Source organism: Taeniopygia guttata, chromosome 3 (assembly GCF_048771995.1).
Source record: "Taeniopygia guttata chromosome 3, bTaeGut7.mat, whole genome shotgun sequence".
Taxonomy (NCBI): Eukaryota; Metazoa; Chordata; class Aves; order Passeriformes; family Estrildidae; genus Taeniopygia; species Taeniopygia guttata.
Genome location: NC_133027.1, coordinates 76,783,662 through 76,805,264, shown reverse-complemented (window position 1 = coordinate 76,805,264; position 21,603 = coordinate 76,783,662). Strand labels below are relative to the sequence as shown.

At 44.1% G+C, this 21,603-nt stretch overlaps 1 protein-coding gene across 14 annotated transcripts in view; it reads left to right on the top strand.

Moving 5' to 3' along the window:
- The window catches only part of QKI (QKI, KH domain containing RNA binding), a 478,774-nt gene that overhangs the window by 164,271 nt on the left and 292,900 nt on the right, over nt 1-21,603 (top strand). For 12 of the 14 annotated variants that reach the window (XR_012054688.1, XR_012054695.1, XR_012054691.1 and 9 more), the window contains 3 exons: nt 481-543; nt 664-724; nt 4,083-4,128. The gene's annotated coding sequence lies outside the window, so the exon portion shown is untranslated. Of the gene's footprint in view, nt 1-480; nt 544-663; nt 894-4,082; nt 4,129-21,603 lie in introns of all 14 variants that reach the window. The other 2 variants (XR_012054685.1, XR_012054689.1) reach the window with 1 other exon arrangement.

The window sequence follows — 21,603 nt, the reverse complement described above, 5'->3', positions numbered from 1 at the left end:
CTATTGGCCTTGCAACCACCCACCACCTGACTGCTGTCAGCTTCCCTACATGCAAGGTCACTGCCTTTTCACAAAAACCTCCTCTGGGGCTTCTCATTTTTTTGACTCTCAAGCAGAGCTTAGTTGCCTGGTCTGTGTGGTAGTTTTCAGATGTTTTGGAACAGAGGTGTAAGTAAAATGCCAAGTGTTTAGCAAATCTTTCTATGGAGATAGCTGGACTTGACACCTCTTGCAGAGCTCTGGGAAAGGGAAGGAACAGCCCCAGTACAGAGGGGCAGGCAGCTCTTCCTGGACTGGAAATAGGGAAAATCACGGAATGACACTTCAGTTGCAAGTAAAAATGAAGTTTGTTTTTTTTTTTTAATACAATGTGGTAAGTTTCCTTTTTCTGCCACACAAGAAAGAGATTTCAAAAGCACATGGAGCTAATATGTCTGGGCACATGTTAAACTGGTAGAAATAATTTCTTTACTTTTGTAGGGCAAAATAAAGCACAACTGCTGCTTGAAAGAAGAGCTGGTTGAAGATTGCACCCATCCTGCAGTAAGTTTTAGGGGGATTTTTTTCTTGCTAGATCAAACACAGGTTTTCAAATATTTTTACACGAGAGAGATGTGCATTGTCAAAGTCAAGTTTATTTTGATTTCCACCTTTTCTCTACAGATACAACACAGGAAGCATCATCCGATCATGATGGCAAGCTCTGACAAGGGAGTGGATGGAGGTAATCTGCTTCCTTCCACCCACCCCCACAAAAAGAATTCAATCAGAAATAATCTGATTAGCCAGAAAAGATCAGATGAGCATTCCCTTCACTGAAAACTTCAGCAACTTCCATTCAGCCAGTAAAAAAGTGATTCCAGCTCTAGATTTCCAGGAAATTACCAAATCTGGTAGGTGGTATTTGGAGGAAATGTTGGGGTTTGCTCATTCTTAAAATCTCTGTATAATATTTATTATGTGCATGCTTCATAATCCCATAGTAAATAACTGGAAATTCTCCATTTCACAAAGTTAACAGCCCATGTGCTTTCTTGCACACAGAAGAATTGATCAAGGTGCAGCCTGAGGAGTTTGGAAAGGTCATTTTTAAGACTAGAGAGAGATTGAAAATGTTGCTACTAATCAAAGAAGGGATATTTAATGTCTTTTTGACAAGAAATGCAAATAACATTAGTTCCACAACTGTCCCTCTGGCCTAGAAGTGTTGTTAAGACAGTCCTTGTACTTTAATATAAATATTATTCCCTGCAGTTTCCTCTGTTGTCCTGGCTGGATTGTGCGGTGTTTAGTAGTGCAAAATTCCAACTAGTGCTTGGGATCACATCACCACTGCAGGTTTTGCCTTTTTTGCACTCGTGCTTCTTTCCTTGGAATCCAGCTGGAGCAACTACAGGCACTAGTTCCACCTCCTTCCTCTTCCCTCTTCCCTGTGCTTTTGAGCAAGCTTACATTACCTGCAGTCTCTGGATGTATCTCCCTGCTGTCCTGTAATATCAACAGACATTCCCACCTTGCCCATCCCAGTCCCCTTCCTCTGAATGCTTAAATACAAGGGAGCTCGGCACTGCTGGTGGGATTTCAAAACCCAGCCCAGGCTCACTTGCCTGATTTGGGCTAAACAGCTGCTATGTACTGCCAGGTCTGCACATGACAGTGATTTGTGTAGCCCATTGCTGAGCCAATTAGAGCCATTTGTTTAAAAAATAAAGAGACAGATAAATTCAACTCTTCCCCTTCTCCTAGCAAGCTGATATCATGTGCCTATCTTAAAAATGGCTTGCTCCAGAATGCATTAGAGCTAAATTACCATTTATGTTTGTCACAGGGATTGCTAATGTGTAATGAGATTTTAGAGTTAATGTTTTGTACAAAGCACTTAGCAGAGCTGGGATGAAATTGGTTCAGGATTCTGATGTGGTGTTTTAATTAAAGATATTTTCCAATCAGGGCCAAGCAAACTACTTGTCAGAAGGTTTTGTACCCATCAGCCAATATACCAGTGCAATGTTGGTCTCGCTCTCTGCTTTTGGATTTTCTTCAGGGAATTAGAGGAGAGAGCCTCTCCAAATTTCATGCAGAAGAACCTTTCTTAGCTGCAACCCGCATAGGAGAATGTGGGAATCCAGAGCTTCCCTCTGGCTGCCCTGGAAGGCCTGGGACCTGGCAGGGGGTCAGGAACCCCCCTGTACAGAGCCCCAAGAGACACTGTCTCTGATCTCTTTCCATGGAAAAGAGTTTTCAATCTTACAGGATGAATTACAAGTTCCGAGTGTTTGATATAAGTAATAATTAAGTGTGGCATGGGTGCAAAAGTAAAATTTTAGGATTCTAGATTAGGGGTTCAAAGGGGACAAGATGGAGGAAATGGGGTGTGTCTTGTCCTTTTCCTCCTTCTTCATGCCCTCCATGTTTCACTGTAGTGTTGGCATTTTTCTATTGGTTTAGGCTGGGGACACACTGTTCAACGTAGATGATAGATATTGGCACATTATTGTACGTATAGCACAGGTAGTTTCTGGTATATAATGTTTGTAACATCCCACTGGGGGCAGAGCCCCACACGCTGCCCTACAGGACAGAGCTGCGGCAGGGCAGCAGAACATGTTAGAGATAAGCAAGAATAAACAACCTTGGAAACAGCACAGACGAATTATGGCTTCTTCTTTGGCAACAGGGCAGAAAGACAGAGATTTTCTACAATCTCAGAATCATTAATACCACAGATTCCGACAGGAGAAGAAATATGTATTTGATTCTCTGAAATCTTTCACCTGGGTGTCAGTGGTCTGGTTCGTTGCAGCAGACACCAGCCCTAGGCTGCCTTGATTTGGTTGAACTTGTAGCTGTAGGCTGGTGCAAGGCACTCACACTGACTGGAAGCAGTGGGAAGCCCAGTTCTGTGGGGTGAATCCTGAGGTTTTGTCTGCTGTTGCAGCATCTTGAGCTCCAGCTGCAGCTCCTTGTCTCCTCTGCTGTTGGGCATGATTGCCAGGGAGGAAGCAGGAAAATGGTTGGTGCAGATCCAAAAAGAGAAGAGGAGGGATTTCCAAAAATTGCACCTGGTAAAACCAGCATAATAATGACTGAGGTGTCTCTGGCTTAAGCAGGCTTCAGATGTATGACTCAATGTAAGCATCAAAAGCATGTTAATAGGCACAACTTTTATTGATTTCTGGATAATAAGGGTTATTATTACCAAATTAACACTTTTTTTTTTTTTTTCCTTAGCTACCTCTGGTCCATGCAGGGAACTTCAACCACCATCAGGTCTTAGGCTGGGATATCCACTTGAAACAAAATCACAAAACTATAACCAGACACCAAGAGCAGTTCTCAGGGCTGGTGTCAGACACAGGCAAGGCAAATCCCTGGAAAAACAGCTGCCATTGTCAGCATTTGCTTTGCCCCTCCTCCAGCCATGAGAAACTCATCTGGGTGGAGCTGTGGAGGGAGGCTGAGGGGATGCAGGGAAGTGGCTCTTCTGGGAAGGGGCAAGAGGGAGAAGTTTCCATACTCATTGCTCCTCACACTCAAACCCTCTTCCTTTCTATTCCACCTCGACAGCTGTGACTCAGAGTCCCCTTTTCCCTGCACTCCCTGGTTCTTGCCCCACTCCCCTCTCCCCAGGCAAGGAAGAACACTGGCCTCATGGCCAGAGGCAGCTCTTCTGGAGGCTGAGTCAGCTCCATAGATAGAGGATAGCACTGCTGGAGACCCACCCTGCGGGGGTGTGCAGGTGTGACACCAAAGCATCATTAACTTGGATAATAGGGCTGAGCCACAGCAAACCGCCCTGGATTTGTATAGCTCCATGCCGTGTTTGTTTTTGCAGCGTTTCTGATATAAACCCCTTTAGAGCTGCTTAGCTAAGAACCTTTTGGTAGTATGCATTGCATCCTGCTTGCTATGATAATAGAAAAAAATCCTTCTTTATATGCTCATGATTTCAAGTACATTTGGTTGGTTGGTTTGTTTGCTTGTTTTTCTAAGAAGAGCAAGGAGAAAGCTTTCATTTTATAGACAGTTCTGATGTTTAACATATAAATGGATGAGGGTTTTCTGTATTTTTTTTTTTTCAGGTTTGCCCATCTGCAGGTTCCATGACTGTTTGGAAACAGATGAGCAGTAAGTAGGGATTTTAATCCCAAAAGCAAATTGTAACCTAATCTGTTCATTAGGTGAATTCTTTAGCCCAGTATGGGAATTCACCTGAGTGGTGTAAAAGGGAGCTATTGACTAGAATAGAGAGATGAAGGTGAATCTTGCAGAAAAAGAAATCTCGTGTTCTTACCTCTACTGTACAGTGAATACATGGATATGCTGGATATTCAAACATTTTTTGTTACTTTTTTTATTATAACAATTTTTTTTTGCATAAACCTTACATCACAGGATTTTAGAAAATTCCAAAGACAGAAGGAGATCAAGGTGCATATTCAGGTCAGCCCCTCCTCAGTGAAATAGCATCCTACTCCATAAGACATAACACACTTTGCAGCTTCACTGTGCACCTCTTGGCCAGCCATGTGGGTGCTTTATCCTTGAGAACACTGACACACAATAATGAGTGGCATCGACCTTTTCAGAGACAGCAAGGTACAGACATGTATGGGGCATCTTCCCCTGCCAACCCCAAATGTTCCAAAGGCATGAGTCAGATCTCCCTGTCTTGTAAATCATAAGAGTAGATGAAAAAAATGTTAATGAAAACACCAAATAAATGTGTTGATGTCCTTCTCTGCCATGAATTTTATGGAGTCTATGGATTTGAGCCCTCAGAGGTCACTGAGGTTAAATTTTAAGTCTTTTGTTCTCTATAAGTGATAGAAAATTCTGCTGATTCATTCAATTACAGGACTAAGTTACAAATGCTGGGGAATTATGGTGAACTCTCTGAGAGAGGCACCTTTGTGGTGAACTGTCTGTTGCAAATCTCTGCCAACATGTGCTGAACTGTATGAATTAAATTCTGCAAAATGTGTTAGGAGATACAGAGAGCTGGACTCACATCCACAGCGATGGTGCTAAAGTTTCTGAGTTTCCTGTTCACTGCTGCCAGGATGCTGAACCACTTCATAGGAGTAAGTCCCTGTTGTCAGAGATCCCCTATCCAGAACTGTGGGGTAGTGAGGAAGAGGAGGTCTGGGTTGGTGGAGAGCCTGGATAACGAGCCGTGAAGGGACACCCCATTCTTTTTAACAACTGGGAAGAAAGAGTAGGAACTGTAGGAACTGACCACTCCAATGGAAAGGCTGAGGTAGTGTTTACAATGCATGAGAAAGACCCACACCTCCTTCACTTTGGAAAAAGAGTGAGTGAGTTTTCTGGTGAAAAGGCCAGATTTTACCACAGGGCAATGGCACCATCAGGTACATTGTGGAGTTGAGCCATGGAGCAGGGCTTAGGCACATCTCAGTGTTGCAAGCACTGACTTCGCAATGGCTTTAGGTACCAGCACTACCACTACAGATTAAAGCCTTCTGCAGCAGTCCCAGCACTCAGGTGATCTGGCTTGGTGTTTTTGAGAGGAATGATTTCACAGCAACATGTGTGCGTGTCTTATTTTACAGTCACGCTTTCATCCGGCCTCTGTTTCTGTAAGGTCAGTCCTCCTCTCCTCCTGCTGTCTGCTCCTGAAAGACCTGTCCCTGCCAACATGCCTTTGACACAATTGGTAGCCCTGGTGTGAGTGAGGCACCAGCAGCAGCAGGGAGGTGAGTTAAAGCAGCAGGTGTAGAGGTGCTTAGGAGCCGTTCTCTGAGCATGGCCTCCCACTTTCTGCAGTGCTGTCCCAGTGCTTCCTGTGGTGTTGAAGCAGGAGAGGCTGAGAGGGATGTAGCAGGGACAGCTGAGTGCAGGGATTGTCCTTCCCTAGCACAAGGATAGCTGAACCTGAGGATGTGCTCCAGGCACATGTGTGCACATGAACCGTGAGCTGACTCCTGAGGAGGTGATTTCAGAGAGCAGCTTAAGGTGAAGATATTAGGCACTTACTAGGTCGATATATGGATTAAATTTTCAGTAAGAACCTGCTGCATACTCAGGACTACTTGAAACCAGGCCATTTTTTAAGCTGCGGGGTAGCCAGTGGCCACATTGCTAAGTTGTGATTCTTTTGGACCCATTCAGGCAAGGAAGTCTAATTGTGTTGCCCCCATTTGAGCTCCCATACCTCATAATGCCTCTGTTCCCAAAGGCTCGTGTCTATTTTGATTTTATGTTCAGAGTCTTCATTTGTAGCTTACTCCTATGAGGTGATGCTTTTCATTCTTCTGCACTAGCTTTTTTATTCTAAAAGGCTTTGGTAGGCTCAATTTGAGATGTGTCTTTTTCATCTGCAGAGACAGGGCTTTCAGACCCTCCAGGTGTCTGGCCTTGAATCCTGTCATATGTTGGGGTGCCAGCACTGTTCTCAAGGCTGCTGCCATTCATTCCTCAGTATCTCACTGCTTTAGCACTTTTGGCTGTGCCCTCTGGCAGCCTCCACTTGGTGCCTTGACACCACGGTTTTGATACTGAAAGTGGTATTTCCTGAAAGCACCACTTTGATTCCTTTCTCAGTAGTACAAAACTTCTTATTTTATAAACTGGTACATTTTCCAAGCCTCTGTAGTGGGACTCATCTTGCTCCAGCCGTGGATTCATGGGAAGATGATGCCAGTGGGATGCCCTGGTTCAGCAGCTGCTTGTGCCAGTGTGCCTGTTTAGCAAGTACAGATGGAAAATGCTGTTGTTTTCCTCTCATTGATCACTGTCCAAAGCATCTGAGACTCCAACAGAAGAGCCAGAAGAGAGAAAAGTTTCTGTTCCCACAGATTTGTTACTTTCTAGCCTATCTCAATTTCTTTAAAATTTACCATGCTGTGTTTAGGTTTGGCATTGTAGCTGTGTTGGCCCCTCATGACAGGTCTGTTTTGGCACAGGGAGGGCTGTAGGGTTGTGCAGCAAACAGTTGGGCTCAGGTGTAGAGAGACATGGATTTCTCCAAGCCAAGAGGTTTGTTCATCCTTTAATTATGCCCTCTTTTTCCTTTTCTCTTTCTCCTTGTTGCTGGTGCAGGTGGCTGGAGTACACTGTGCAGTTCTGTTTCAAGGAGATAAAGGCATCTGTAACTGTCAATATCTACCATCCCCATCCCTCTGCCATTTTTCTTTTGTTGTTTTAACACTTTTACAAGTGGTTCCCTCTTAAATTTCCAGTGAAATGAATAATATCAACTGAGCTTGTAAATCTTTCCCTCTGAAGAGGGAGGAAGGTACTGTAGGCACGGGAATGCCGCAGGAGGAGCTGAGGATGACACAGTTGCAATTAGGCTGAACAAGTACAGCCACTTCCCTCTATTTCCTTTTCCTCCCTCAGCAAGGTGCTCCTCTGCTGCCCATATACAATTTCTGCTCCCAAATGTGGTTTCCTTCCACACTCTGCTTTTTCCAAAAGCAGTTGATAATGGGGTGAGACCCACACCTTGGGGGTCCCTATCAGTCCCCTGGCACCTCATCAGTCCAGGGTCTCATTGCTGCATTGCTTTATTTCATTGTCTACCCAGGCAAGGTTCCTTTTCCCCTTTGCCAGTTTTCCAGTACTAAAGCACCCCTGGCAGGCGTGATGCCACGGTGTCACTTGCTCCACCATCCGCTTCAGCTGTGATGGGTGAAGGGGACATTGCTGCCAGCCAGCCCCACCTGTCAGACACAGCCTGGCATGCTGGTGGCAGGTGATGCTCTCTCTGGAGATTGTCTGGACCCCAGTCCTGTGCTGAGAGCACCACCACGTCTGTGAGGTGGCCGGGGCAGTGGGGCAGCAGGGTCAGCTCTCCTGCTGCTGCTGGCTTCTGTGTAGGAAAGCACCACCTCCCTGACAGGCCACTTTGGTGGCAACATCGCAGCTCTGTGTAGGAAGGCACCATGGCACAGCAAAGCCTGCCTTCTCACCTTCCAACCACCCTGCTTGCCCCTGCACCTCGTGATGTCTGTGGGCAGCAGCACTGAGCAGAGGGATGTGCTGGCACAGCTAGAGCACACTCTCAGAAGGCTCCTTAAATTGATGTTTTGGTCACAATCATTCCCCAGAAACCTTCTCTTTGTGGAAAGGCCGCTAAACTTTGCTAAGTAATCGCAGCAGGTGCCTTGCCCTTCCCTGCTGCCCATCAGTAAGTGGCTTTTCTTCTCTCTGCTCACGATGGGCTCACTGCTGAGCACTCACCATGCACGATGTCATGGAGGGCTGGACCAGAGCCCCCTGTCCCTTCTGTCCTCCTCTTCCAGCCCTCTGTGCTTGCCCTTGCATGGACTTTTCTTACAGGAGATGTAGGGATTTTTTTCTGGAGTGCAAAGCTTCTTTTGAAAACCCATGAATTCCTGACTGTGCATGTGGCAGGGCCCAGTCTGGCTGTGCAGCCAGGAGTGGTTTATTATGAGAAATGGTCTGTCGGCTGCTGCAGACTCGCAGTATCATAAATGTGTTGTCTGCAGAAACACGGAGGAGTGGGGAGAGACAGAGAGAGATTAGCTGTGAGTGGGAGGGTGAAGATATGGGGAGTGGAGGTCACAGGAAGTTTCAAAACAAGACTAGAATGTAATGCCAATTGCCTTGTGATTTTTTTTTTTTTTTAAGTAAAAAAAACCTGGCAGGTTTTAACATTGGCAGGTGTCCAGAAACTCCTTCCAGCTCTATTAACTTATCTGTATCAGTTCTGCAGCCCACCTCCTGTCAACACTGTTCATGGGGCCATCAGGAGAGTACTGTGGTGGTTTTGGGTCACTTGCTTCTCAGCCATCAGATCACAAAAAGAGGTTGCTATTTTTTGAGACTGAGAGTAAATTGGAGAAAAATCAGTGGGTCCATGTCTGACCGCTGACCAAATCAAAGCCTCACTTCAGAGTGAGAATCATCAAAGAGGGTTTTAAGTACTGAATATTTGTCACTGACTTTGCAGGCTCCATTGCTTTTACCCCTAATCTTCCTCACTTGCTCATGCTGTGCATGCAGAGGCAGGGAGGGATGATAATGGACTTGCAGTTGTACTTGCTGTTCCCATAACAAATAGCAGGATCTTCACATAAATTGTTTGAACATGTAACATTGCTCTTATTTCTTAACGATAAGGGCTTAGGAGCTGCCCTTTACCAAAATGAAAGAAATGAACCAAATGTTATCTCTTTGTTTTAAAAAATGATCCCTGCAACTACAACAACAAAAAGCCATTATGATGATCTGTAAAGGCCTTGCAAGCTTTTACAGGAGAGATTTTTTGCTCATCCAGTCTGGCTTCACTCCCATTCCTTCTCCCTATTCCCAACCCACATGGTTTAAGCTTTCTAGGGCAGTTTAAGCTCCTAGATACAGCTGAGCTGAATGAACATGGCCTGGAGGACATGTCAGAGGTCAGACCTGGGGGGAGAAGTATCTCTGGATACTGTGCCTAAAACTAAGTTCTTTAGATCTTGCTCTGGTCCCAAGTGTATAATCAATTTTATATCTATACTCACTGTTTACAAAGGTTTCTTGTTTATTATGAAATATTTGCTTCAAGGCTCTGCATCTGTTGTTAAGCCCAATAGCATTGTCTATTTCTTATGCCAAGGAAAAAGATGTCACCATAACTTTTTGGTACTATGGTGCAGATCTATCAGGTGGCTGATGTTGGACCTCTGGTAAGCCACGGTGAGCTGCTTGCTGAATCTGTCCTGGACCAGTGGACAGATTAGGGGTGAGTTTAGACTTGAAAATTTCTGAGTTTAAGGAAAAAATCCCCTCCTTTATCTGGCATGTAATAGATCTCTGTTTCTGGGGCTGGTGGGGAGAAATTTAAAAAATGCATTTGAGCAGCATATGGAGACACCCGTATATGCACACACACATTAGAGTTTGCACTGCTGAGTGAGGTAAAAAGTGTGATGATATGAAGTCTCTTTGTGACCATCCCAAGACAGAGTTTAAGCCCTTGGCATGGTGTCACAATCTCTGGAACAGGAGGCTTGGATTTCCTTTGATTTCTGCAGAACCCTCCTAGCTTAAATACACTTATGTAGGCTAATGCGCATGCCCATTAGCTTTCCCACTGTCAGCTGCTGTTAGTGTAGCTGCTTAGCACCCTGCTGGGAGGGAGATGGATGGACTCCTCCAGATGCCGTCCTGCTGCTTCTTCTTTTAGATCAGTCCCAGGGGATGCAGACCCCCTGTGGCTCTCCTTGAGCTGTGAGTGGCCAAGTGAAGCAGACCATACACATGCCCTCTCACATTAAGTTTCTTATTTAGCCCCACTCTATTCTTTGGTATATTAAGTGGAAATAACTTTTTTTTCAAAGTGGATAAGCATAACTGCTTCCCAGGTGGAGAAAAAAGAGCCACTGAGGGATTCAGAGATATGGGCCGAGCCAGCTGCAGAAATGTGAATTAGATCCCCAGCTGTAAGAGCTGCCAGTCAGCCTTGTACCTAATCCACTATATCATGGCTGAAACCTGGAGTCGGCATGAGGAGGTGCTGGGAGTGGAGGGGGAGACAAAGGAAAAAGAGAGAGGATGATATATGAATGAGAAAAATGAGACATATAAAGGAAAAATTCTCATCTGTCTGCAGAGGCCTTAGGAAATGAATAGATGGTGATAAGAGCAATTTCCTCGCATGCATTCTGTGTCAGGTATTTAGCATGGCTGCATCTCAGCAGTGTGCGCCCCCGTGCAAGACTGTAAGGAGGTGGTCAGCATCCGTATGCTGCATGTAGTAGAAAGCAGGTGGATTTGCTTAGCTCTATGGGTGGCAAAGAATTGGGAGTATTTTTTATCATCCAGGCAGGAGTTACTATTAATATATTTTTCACTGTCTTCCTTTGGATGCATCACAAAATCAGTCTATGCAAGGAGAAGCCAGGGGAGGAAAGGGGAGGGAGAGACATCTAGAGCCAGTGCAGATGGGAGGAATGGCTGAGTGATGGAGAGTGAAAGATGCTAACCAGGCTCAGGCCGCACACGAAGGGCTGGCTGCCATTCCTGACCCTCCCTAACCATAGAGAAAGACAGACCTTGCAGGGCTGTGGCTGGAAGGGAGCACGCTCTTGTCCCTCACATCTGTGTGTGTGTACCGTGAAACTGTGGGGTCAGTGTCATCTTCCAGAAGGAATCCCCTAATGGCAAGGAAGAGAAATAGATTTTGTTTTGCCCATACAGAGTTGATGGGAGTGTTGTTCTCACAACTGAGCTAGACAGTTGGGTAGAAAGTCTTCCAGGTGCTGGACACCTGCTACTGGAGTAGCTCCACCTCCACTGCTTGAGCAACCAGCCTGTCTTGGAAGTACAACCTGTGAGTGGAAACAGGAGAAAGCATATCCAAATCCTTAGCAACTTCTGCTTTCGTGAGGTGTTGCTGCTTTGAACAATTAATTTCTGATCTCTTGTTGACAATTACCCTAAATCAAAATGAATAGTCAGCTGGCTGCAGTGCAGGGGGGTGGGGTACAGCCAAGGGTGTTTTGGCAGTGGATGAAGGAGAGGAAGGGAGAGAACTGCTGCATTCTGATCCAGACCTCATTGCTGCTGCTTAACCTGGGTCTGGAGCAGGGAGAGAGGAGAGCAGCTCTGCCCATCAGTTCCAGGTTCCAGCGTCTCAGTACAGTCCTTCCCTCTACCCAGCTCCTACACAGCCTAGGAGAGGACTTGGCATGGTGTAGGATATCCACCCATGCTGGCCAGAGCAGGCAAGGTGGCTTCTCAAGGTGCTCAGTGGATCTAAACTCCCCCAAGGAGCTGCATCAGGGTGGAGGGTTTGACTGTACTGGTCTGGCCCTGGGGTGGTGCTGGGCTGCTCTGCCTGATTTTCACACACACAGCCTCGGCTGTGCCTCGGGGCTGGCTGGCTTTTGTAGGTGGGTACCACAGGGATGAGAGAAGGCCAGGGGGTCTGCCCCAGGTCTTGTACCTGTGCTGGCTCACAGGGCTCTGTGCTGATGTCTGTCAGAAGCCTACTGTTGTTTAGGTGTGAGGATGACAACCTCACACACCCACAGCTCCTCTGTACTTGCCCAATCACCTCTTCCCCAGGCTGGGGAAAGCAAAGGCTGGACAGATGTGCCTGGACTGACCTGTGGCATCCCAAATCGAGGGCTGTGCTCCCTGGGGAGAAGCTCCATGCGGTCCTATTTAGGCACTTTATATTGCTTCATTGGAGTTGCTAGGGGCTGCATACATCGATCAGTGGAGCACAAGGTGACATGACAACAGCTGCCACATGTCTCTGATTTTCCCTTTCCTCCCTGAAAGAAGTCTGGACAGAAGACTAGGTGTGTTTTGGCCCACAGAAAAGCGTACACAGTTGTGTGTTTGTGTGCCCTTGATGGCACGTCCTTAAAGGAGACACAGTCGAAGCTGTGCCCTCTGTGGGCAGCACGAAAAGGGGCAAACCTGCAGCAGCCTCTCTCTGTAGGCTGAACTCTGGCTTTGAGGCAGCTCTGACCCCATCTCGTTCCCCTGTGCTCTGAAGCCAGTGAGCACAAACACGGGGGTGGGAGGACAGTCCAGCTTTTATTTGCTCTGCATGGTGGATTTTGGTGTTTTCTGAGTTCAGGAATGCTGCCTGCTCCTCCGCCTCCTCTAGTGCAGCTGCACCTCTCGGTCCCAGTCCCAGCTGCCACAGCTTAGCTTTGCCTCCAAACACATTCTTTTGCTGGGTGCAGTGCCTCTGTGCTGTCGGATGGAGATTGGCTTATAGATGTCTCTGCCTGCATGGTATCTGCTTCCCTCCGCCTTTTTAATCCTCTGCATTTTCCATAACCTAACGTAAACAAGTAACAAATCTGGGATTCACTTCTCCAGCCAAGGGGACAGATCTGGGGCTGTGGCATTTTACACCTACTGTGATTCATGCAGCAGTCCCTCTTTCTTTTTCTTTTCTCTTTTTTTTCAATACACTTGTGAGAAACGTATTCTTATGTCAGTAATGTTCAAAGGCGAAAAGAAAAGCTGCCAGAAGAGAGCTTTAAAAGTCTGACATATTATCATTCAGAGAAGAATTTTCAGTACAATTATTCTGGATTTTTTCCAATAAATAAATTGTACAGACTTTTAAGGGAGAGCTTTTAGGTTAATGGAAATATTACTTAAATTAAAATACATCCCATTCAGCCATCAATTCCACTGTCATTGTAGCATGTGTTTAATCTTAATGATGTGCCCAAATAAAAAGGAAGAAACTGATTTGTTTTATTGTGTCCAAAGCTGAGTATGATCTGTTGTGGAAAGTTAAATACAAGCCAGAGAGGGTGCAAGGTAGCATCAAGAGAAGTATGGTTAAAATGTACTTGCAGAAGGTATATTGCACAGCACTGTGCATGGGAATGGTAAGAATCATGTTTTGTCTTGTATTTTCAATGAATTGATTTTTACTTTTTTTCTTGGTGACTTTATGAAGAGGCCTTCTACAGCTTACAGGCTCTGTCCCTTTGTTTTTTGGGATCTCAGGGGAAAGTGGATCCTAGATTCCATCTGAGGCAGGTTCCAAGTTCACTCCGGCTCCAAGAAAATGGTGGGCAGCTTGGAGGGGAGCTGCCAAATTCAAATGATGTCTTGAACTCTGGAGTTTCCAGATGAGCTCTCACCAGACTAGGTTTCACGCCACCTGCATTAGGCCCTTCTGCATCCAGCTGAGCTGGACAACATACGAGACAACTCCTTGGGCCTTTTGAACCTGTACTTTCCATTCTGGCAATGGAACAAGGTCAACAGACAGGTAAGTGAGCAAAGAGGAAAAGCTAAATGGCTTCTACCTCTTTTGCCTTTTGATTTATGCTTTATGCTGCACTGGGAGGGGGAAAGGCAGCAGAGGAGGTTTCTACATTTTCTAGTGTGTCCCTTGTCAGCAGGTGACAGGACTCTTGCTTGGGATGGACATGGGCTTGGCTGCTTACCCCACTGTAGGTGCTTTTGTCTTGACCACCCACTGCGGTGCAGGTGTGTGTCCTTGGGTTGGTCACCCAGGTGTCGGGTCTGCTGCCCGAGGGACAGCAGGTGCAGAAGAAGCCTGGGAAGTAGATCAGTTTCCAGCAATCAGCATCCCTTTTGGAAAGGGTGGCTCTCAGTTGCAGGGTCACGGGGAGCAAGGACGGATTAGCTGGCCCAGGCAAGGTCTGTTACATCATAGCCACCAGTGCTGTGTTGCATCCCCACCCTGAGAGTCCTCTGGAGCCTGTCTGCCCTTCTGGAATCCAGGTGCAGATATACCAGGGATTTTCCCTGAATCCTTGCTGGAAAGCAGGTGGGCTGCCCACCCAGGGCACAGAGTACAGCACTTAAAACGCCAGTTATAAACATAGTGCCCACAAAATTCAGGCCTGAGGTCTTTAAATGGGCTTAAGAAGGGTTTCAAGGCAGCATCTACATGGGCCCAACTGTAGTGAAGATAGTGACTCAGTCCAGGCTTGAGTCCAAAGAATGGAGCATTTTATTCAACAGAATAAGCCAGCACAAGGATTGAAAGGTGAGAGGGATCATTGCTCACTGGTGTCTTTCATACTCATGGCAACATCCAATATCCATGTCAGGATACCTGCAGTGACAGCAGTCTAGGTGATAGCTACTTCCCACCTTTCAGATGACAAACTGGCCACTGTTGCTGGGGACACAGGATTGCATCCAGAAACACTTCATCCTGTGGAGAGAAGAGAACAGGTTTTGCTGGTTGCAAGGGCAAGTTCTCCTTGCTGTGTTCATCCTTCATTGAAAGAAAGTCTTAGGCAGGAGAGCCACTTCCAAATGGAAGGCACAACAAGACCAGGCCTTGAATCTGTGAAGATTTTATACGGAGCTTGTTCTCCAAACTCTCCTGACTTCTCAGTCCATCCAGCAACATTTTGGGAAAAGTACTAGATCCGATTTCATGTCCCTATGGGGCCTGGGGAATGTTTGTAGCAAAGGGAGAAATTACTGAATTTGAATCCTGAGGTGGTTTTAAGAGAACAGAACTCCCAAGCAAGTCACCAGTACATCCCTGGGTTTCTAATGCTCACTTCTCAGACTTTGCTACACAAAATGAACAGTGCTTTTCTTGTGAAGACTAAGAATAACTTCCAGGCCAATTTCCAAAGTCAGTCCATTCATCTGACTTTTTCCATCTATATGAATTAACTGTCTTCAGCACAAACTTTAACAGTGCAAATGCATTACTGCTAGAGTGTATTTAGAGGACAGCTTCAGGATCACCGAACACATTGTTACTTGCACAGCGGCAGGAATCCCAGACATTACAATGCAATTGCTATTTGGGCTCAGTTGCCACTGTGGCTTCCCACTCTCTTTTTCCTTTCAAGGTTACCCCTTTGCAACAGAAAAAAATATGTATTTTTTACCAGTAGTGCAGGGTGAATTTTCCTGGGATTCCCTTGAACATTCCTTGCTTATGAGCAATTGAAGAGACATGTGAATCTGACTGTTGCGTGTTGTCATGGCTATTTTTCTATCCTCCTGGGGTAGTGGTAACCTTTCACTTAGGGGCACTGTAGTTTGTGTCAAGTGGATTTTGTTCCTTTTTTTGGTCCTTCTCCACATTCACATGAAATTGTTCTTGCTTTCATCTTTCTAGCCTGCTCCTTCCTCTCAGATCCTCTGTCTTGGTTCAAAAGGTCCTTGTGGCAGCAGGCTAATGCACACCTGGTGCAACCTAGGGACAATTCACTCCCAGGGAAACAATGGGCAGTTTGTGCATTCTCATCATCACCAGGGGCTTCCTGCAATGGAAAATAGCTCAAGGCTTCTAAGGCTCTCATCTCCCACAACAAAATAAACCTGTGGGCAGATGAAAAATCAACACATCTGTTTTGGCCTTAAGACCACTGCCAATATTGTCTTCTTTGGAAAGTGAATTCCTTTGTATTACCCTCTGCTTCCCTGTGCTTGCACTGTCTGCTTTGCAGGACCCTGTCTGATTAGTGCAGTCCCAGGGTTAAATTAGTGCTTTCCCTTTTAGCAAAGTATTTTTTTCATATGACACTGCTTCTTTCGCTGTGGTTGCCATTCATCACACTTACAGTAAAAGACCTCTGTGGTATTGGTACATTCTGACTGTTTCCCATTTGGGAAATGAGCATGGCAATTCTTCTATCTCTCCTGGGGACATTCTGAAGAAGCTGTGCTGAATTATCCTAGCCTCTGGTCTGTATGATTAGTATATGTGATTACTGCCTGTCATCCAGGTAATTTATGTAGACAGTCAATGTAGGATATAAGATGGACCGTCTAAAAATGGGACAGCGCATTATTAACAAATGCTTGGTGGTTACTTTGACCTGAGAGCGAGGGCAAATCTTGTGCTTTCCTGGTTTACCACAAACACCCATACTGCCTGCAAGCAGGAAAATGTCTCTTGAGGGATTCTGCAATGGTGGGAGGCATACATGCCATGGGAGAAGAATTTGGATTCCATCAAGTTTATCTATGGAGCAGTCACTTGTAATTATTGCTAATACAATGAGAGGAGTAAATAGTTATGGATTCCTGCATAGATTTATTGGTCTGAGGTGATACCAACTGACAGAGATAAAACAAGGGACAATATTGACCAGAAATGTTTATATTTATGGAAAAACTAGAGTATGCGTTCACATCTATTTTGAATGTTTTTATGAGAGATACCTGAGAAGTCTCCATTATGGGTATATCTTCATAGGGGTAATAAGTTTTTCTCTTAAGCTAATATTCTAAAGGGATAGATTAAATTAAAGGTTAATTTAAAAACTATTTCTTTTCCCTTGGAAGGTGAATAATATTTTTCACTTACACTGATGCAGTCCATCATAATGTTTATATTTGCGTGTGTAATTTGGTTATCTAGTGCTACTTCAAGATCAGTATTACTCATTTCTGATTAGCAAAGAACAATTTGAGCTCTGGCTCTTTACACTAAATTATAAGTTAAACCCATCAAATAAAATCTTTTCCCTGTTAATTTTGACATTACAAATGCCATGGATGTCCTTGGGCTCAGGGTTCTATGCAGTACTCTTATACTTAAACACTCACCTAAGTGTTTGCAGTGTCCTCAATTTACTGGCCATCTATGTGCCAGAGGCTCTTCCTGTGTTTAACAATTACAAGTGACTCCAGTGAAGACCTTAGTGTTCAAAGTTTTGTTGCAAAAATGCTGACCTGCTTCTCATATTCCAAGAGCAAAACTGGCTAAAGGAGAGAAATCTGGGCTATCCACATTTTTTGCATGTGGTTGTTACTCAGAGTCAGTGTTTCCCTGCGCAGTCAGGCAGGGATAGATTTTTATTTGCCCAAGTCTATCTCACAGCAACAGAGAAAAACCTTTTAAACATGGGAAAATCTGTCACAATAAAGCTAGCAAGGGAAACTGTCCAGTCTTTTAGAACTAATATATATGTATACATTTAAGGAATGGCATATTATGTAATGGAGACAAAAATCTATTGAAACATATCAGAATTGTGAGGTGAAACATTGGGTTATGGATGGATGCTGTTTTCTGACTAAAAAAACATCCTTTGTGGTTGACTTTGGTTTATTTTATCTTTTTGTTTTTCACTCTCTCTGTTCAGTGGGGGGTTTTGGGTTCCTTAGACTCTGCAGAGGATCAGTCATTTTTTCCCTGTGGCACTCTCAGCAGAGCATCTTCAACCTTTGTCTATTCACAGATGACTGGGTGCACTGAAGTATTCTTATTCTTTTTATTTCCTAAAATCTTAGTAGTAGAGAGAAAAATAAAAAAAAAAAAATTAAAAAAAAAAAAAGGTCAACTAACTGGGCAGGTCCCTGTAGGGAACTCAAAGACCTTGCTTTTGTTAAAATTGCTTGAAGCACCATGATGTCAATATTTTCCACCTGATAAGTTAGCCAGACACAAGAGGTCATGGTTAGTTTTTACTGAAATGATAGAAGTGTTTTCTTGGGGCTTGTTTTGTTTTGTTTTGTGTTTGTTTTAATACAAATCCTGACCAGAGCCAGAACCAAATGACAGTGTTTGCACCCAGCTTTCTGCCAGCACCAACGCAAAATGATAAAATGGCTGTTTTGTTTGTTTATTTGGGTTTTGGTACCCCTATTTTTTTTTTTTTCATTTGTCCTGGGCATAAATTCCCAGTTCTTCTTTCCTTTTTTCTATATTCTCTCCTTACCTGGAGTATTGCTACTCTCCTGCAGACACAAGACCATAACCAGATAAACTCTCCCCTTTGCACCTTCATTTACTTGCCTGCATTTAGGTTGGAAGCAGTCAAGAGCCCTTCACAAGGTCTGTGAGTGTAGGACACAACTGCATCTAAACAGAAAGAGTCTCTGCACATGAAACAGAGATCATCTTCCCTGTTTCCAATAGCACCTGCCTGCCCTGCAAATTAATCTCTGGGAGCCTGAAGATGGGCACCCAGAAAATGAGGTACAGACAGTGGCAGTGTGTGACACATTTAGATTAGGAGTGATTTTTCACAGCCAGAGTTGGTGCTCATTTCTGAACTCATGGGCAGCAAATACTCATTGACATCAGTGGGAGCACCATGGAGGTTCACCTTGCCCACAGGTACTGTATTAAATGACCTGTAACTCAAAAGGTCTTGGATGAAATTTATTATTCTACACTAACATATCAGTTTACAGTGATGTTTTGCTCAGGACAAGCCCTGAAGGAGTGATAAGATAATGGAAATCAGCAGAGGGAGAAAGAATAAATTAAATCTAGGTGATTCTATTATTGATTTTTTTAGTCTAAGTACCTGTGGATAATTTTGTTCCAATTCCACAGAAAAAATCTCTCTTTGTAAAAGAAATGTCAGATCCCACTGTTTCCAGAACAAACCATGCACTTGGAAGGTTTTATCATAGAAACTATGCTCACTCTTGAGGAAAGAGAAATTTCCTCCTATTTCTTATCATTAATACAGGTCCATAGCTGACCTGCTGGAGTGTCCTAGTAGTCTGTTGATGATGCTAGTCAAGAATATTGCAACTTCTGCTGTCTCCAGGTACGTGCCTGAACTGACATGTTTCTGAAATGGCTTCTTCAAACACAGTTCCATTGCTTTTTCAGTTTGGGAATTAAAATGGAAAGTGCATTCACTCCTTAATATAGAATGAAAAATGGAAATTATATATTAAAATAGTTAAAGTGGTTAAATTAGCAATCAGCAAAAAGTGAGTTTGGTCCAGTTTTTAAAAGCAGCCCCCCAATAACAGGCAAATTACAGGTCATCAGACTCAGATCCACTCTTCATTCTCATTTTGATGAGATTTTGTGGCTCTTTCATTCATTTATGGTAATGCATCAAATTATGCTTCAAGAAAGTTAGAAATGAAGACAAGAGATGCTGCTTGTTTGAAAGTATTTTGCATAATGACTTTAAGTTTGGGCAATGCCAAAGATTGATAATGCAGTCTAGAAGCAAATAAAATGCTGACATCCTCTGCAAGCTTTTCATCTGTAGATAAATATCTTTGCTGCCACTGATATATGCATCTTTGTCCAGCTTTGTCCAGCTGTGTGCTGTAGTACAAAGCCATCATTTTATTCTTTGGACAGCTAAAATTCTGAAATGTATAGGCCAGCAATTTGTTATACTTAGAGGCCTGATAGAGATTTCTAAATGTTATGTGGACATATCAGAGCAAAGAGATAATGTGAGGATCAAAATCAACATGTACAGGAGTACTTACCTTCAGTATTTTCCTTTTTTTTTCCAGCTTGAAACTAGTTAACCCTTCAGACATGTATATTAGTAATACCAGAGATATGCTTTCATAACTGCAAATGGCAACCCTGCAAGGATTGTACTGCACCTTGGCAAATGATGTTTTCTCCAAAACCAGTTGTTTAGAAAAATTATTAATTAATTAACTTGTGCTTCCATGAACAAAGCACACTTCAATTATTTTCCCTTGTCTTTTTGATGTTTTGTTTAGAGGCTTGTTTTTTGTGATATTCATTCTTCTAACTCTATTTAGTGGGTGTATTACCATATCCTCTACCTGACAAGTCATCTATAATATACCATTCAGAGAAATGGTGGCTAAAGGAGTCTGGGAAAGAGAGTGTTTCTCTTATTTGCTGGGCCTACTAGTCATGAGGTGTCAGGACAAAAAGGGTGATTTCATTATTTCACTTCCCTGGTTCTTGTCTGCTTATGGTAGTTTGAAAGCACAGGCAGAAGTGTCACTGAGCCAGTGCAAAATCCTGTGGGGCACTAGAACTGAAGCCATCCATCCCCATGTAAAACATGGCCACAAATGCCTTGGATCAGTTTTTCAGGGGAGCAGGGAGCTAACAGCTCAGCAGGAACATGGTCCATAGCAGTCCCACACTCTTCAGGTGTGGTCTGTGAGGCACAAATTCTGTGACACTCCCTCCTCCCCTCCCAAAACAAGAGACCCAGCTAAGTGGATTGGGAGGCTGGTGATCAGCATTCATGGAGGTTGGGTGGCCAACAGGCAAACGCTGCTGGTGAAGAACTGCTGCAGTATCCTGAGGTCAAGCACTGACCTAGAATAAGCTGAAGGTCTTGATGTGCCATGGTAGGAGGCCAAAGCACATGTCAGTGTTTAAAAGCAAGCATTGCTTGTGGTAGCTCATAAATATTATACTTGTAATCTTTCTCCCTCCCAGTAGACCTAGATACTAGGCAGGTTTAACTTCATTTTAAATCTGCTATGTCTATGACTGAAATAATAATATTTATGCAGGGTAGTTTTTCAAGAAGCTTACTGAATGGGTAAACAAGTTCCTGGGTTTCCTCCTTTCATGGAAGCAAGCTGAAGGTCAAATTTACAACATCTCAAGCTACATTCTGTGCTCATTTACACAGCTGTAATATTAAGTTATGCCACTGAGGACAAGCAATTGCTCCAGACTTACAGGATATAACTGACAGCAGAATTTAGCTTGGGGTTGCCAAAGCTTGACAGAAAAGGAGCTGCAAGGGTGGAATTTGGTGCTCGTGAAGTAGCTTGTATATATTCAAGGAATGTATGAGCCCAAAGATTTATTAGTAGTGTTTCAGAGCATTATTGAAATTAGACCTAATTATCTGTGTAATTTGCTGGAACCAGCATTTTAGCATTTTTGATCAAGTATATGCCATTAATTTAAAAAGAGATGTACCAGGCTGCTCTCAAAAAAAAAAAAAAAAAAAAAAAAAAAAAATTAAGATAAAGCCCATCATTTTTAAATACTGCGTTTCAAAATTTTCCAAGGTTTTTGTCCCCTTTGTAAAACAGTCCATTTGCAGTCTAATCATATGGAAAAAAGTTCACGTCACCCCCTAAGATTATTCCAGCAAGCAGAGAAAAGAATTATCTGCTTGTTCCCAGACTAGGTCTGCCATCCCTCTCCCTCTTCTCCTTGCTCCAGCCCCATTATACCACTTGGAAATGGTGCTGGCTGTCTTTGGATGAAGTAGCAGAAGACAAAGCTGTGAGCAATAGCCAGCCTGCTCCTTTGCAATGAAGAAAGTGCAAAGCTCCTGTTCAGACCTGTACCATGTTCTCTCTGTTCAGGCATGATCCACAGGTGCTGCTTGGTTTGAGGGTGTAATCTCCAAGCCTAAGCCTCTGTTTCTGCAGTGGCTTCTTGCCAGTCTTCTGGTGCCGTGGTCACCTGAGCTCCCAGCA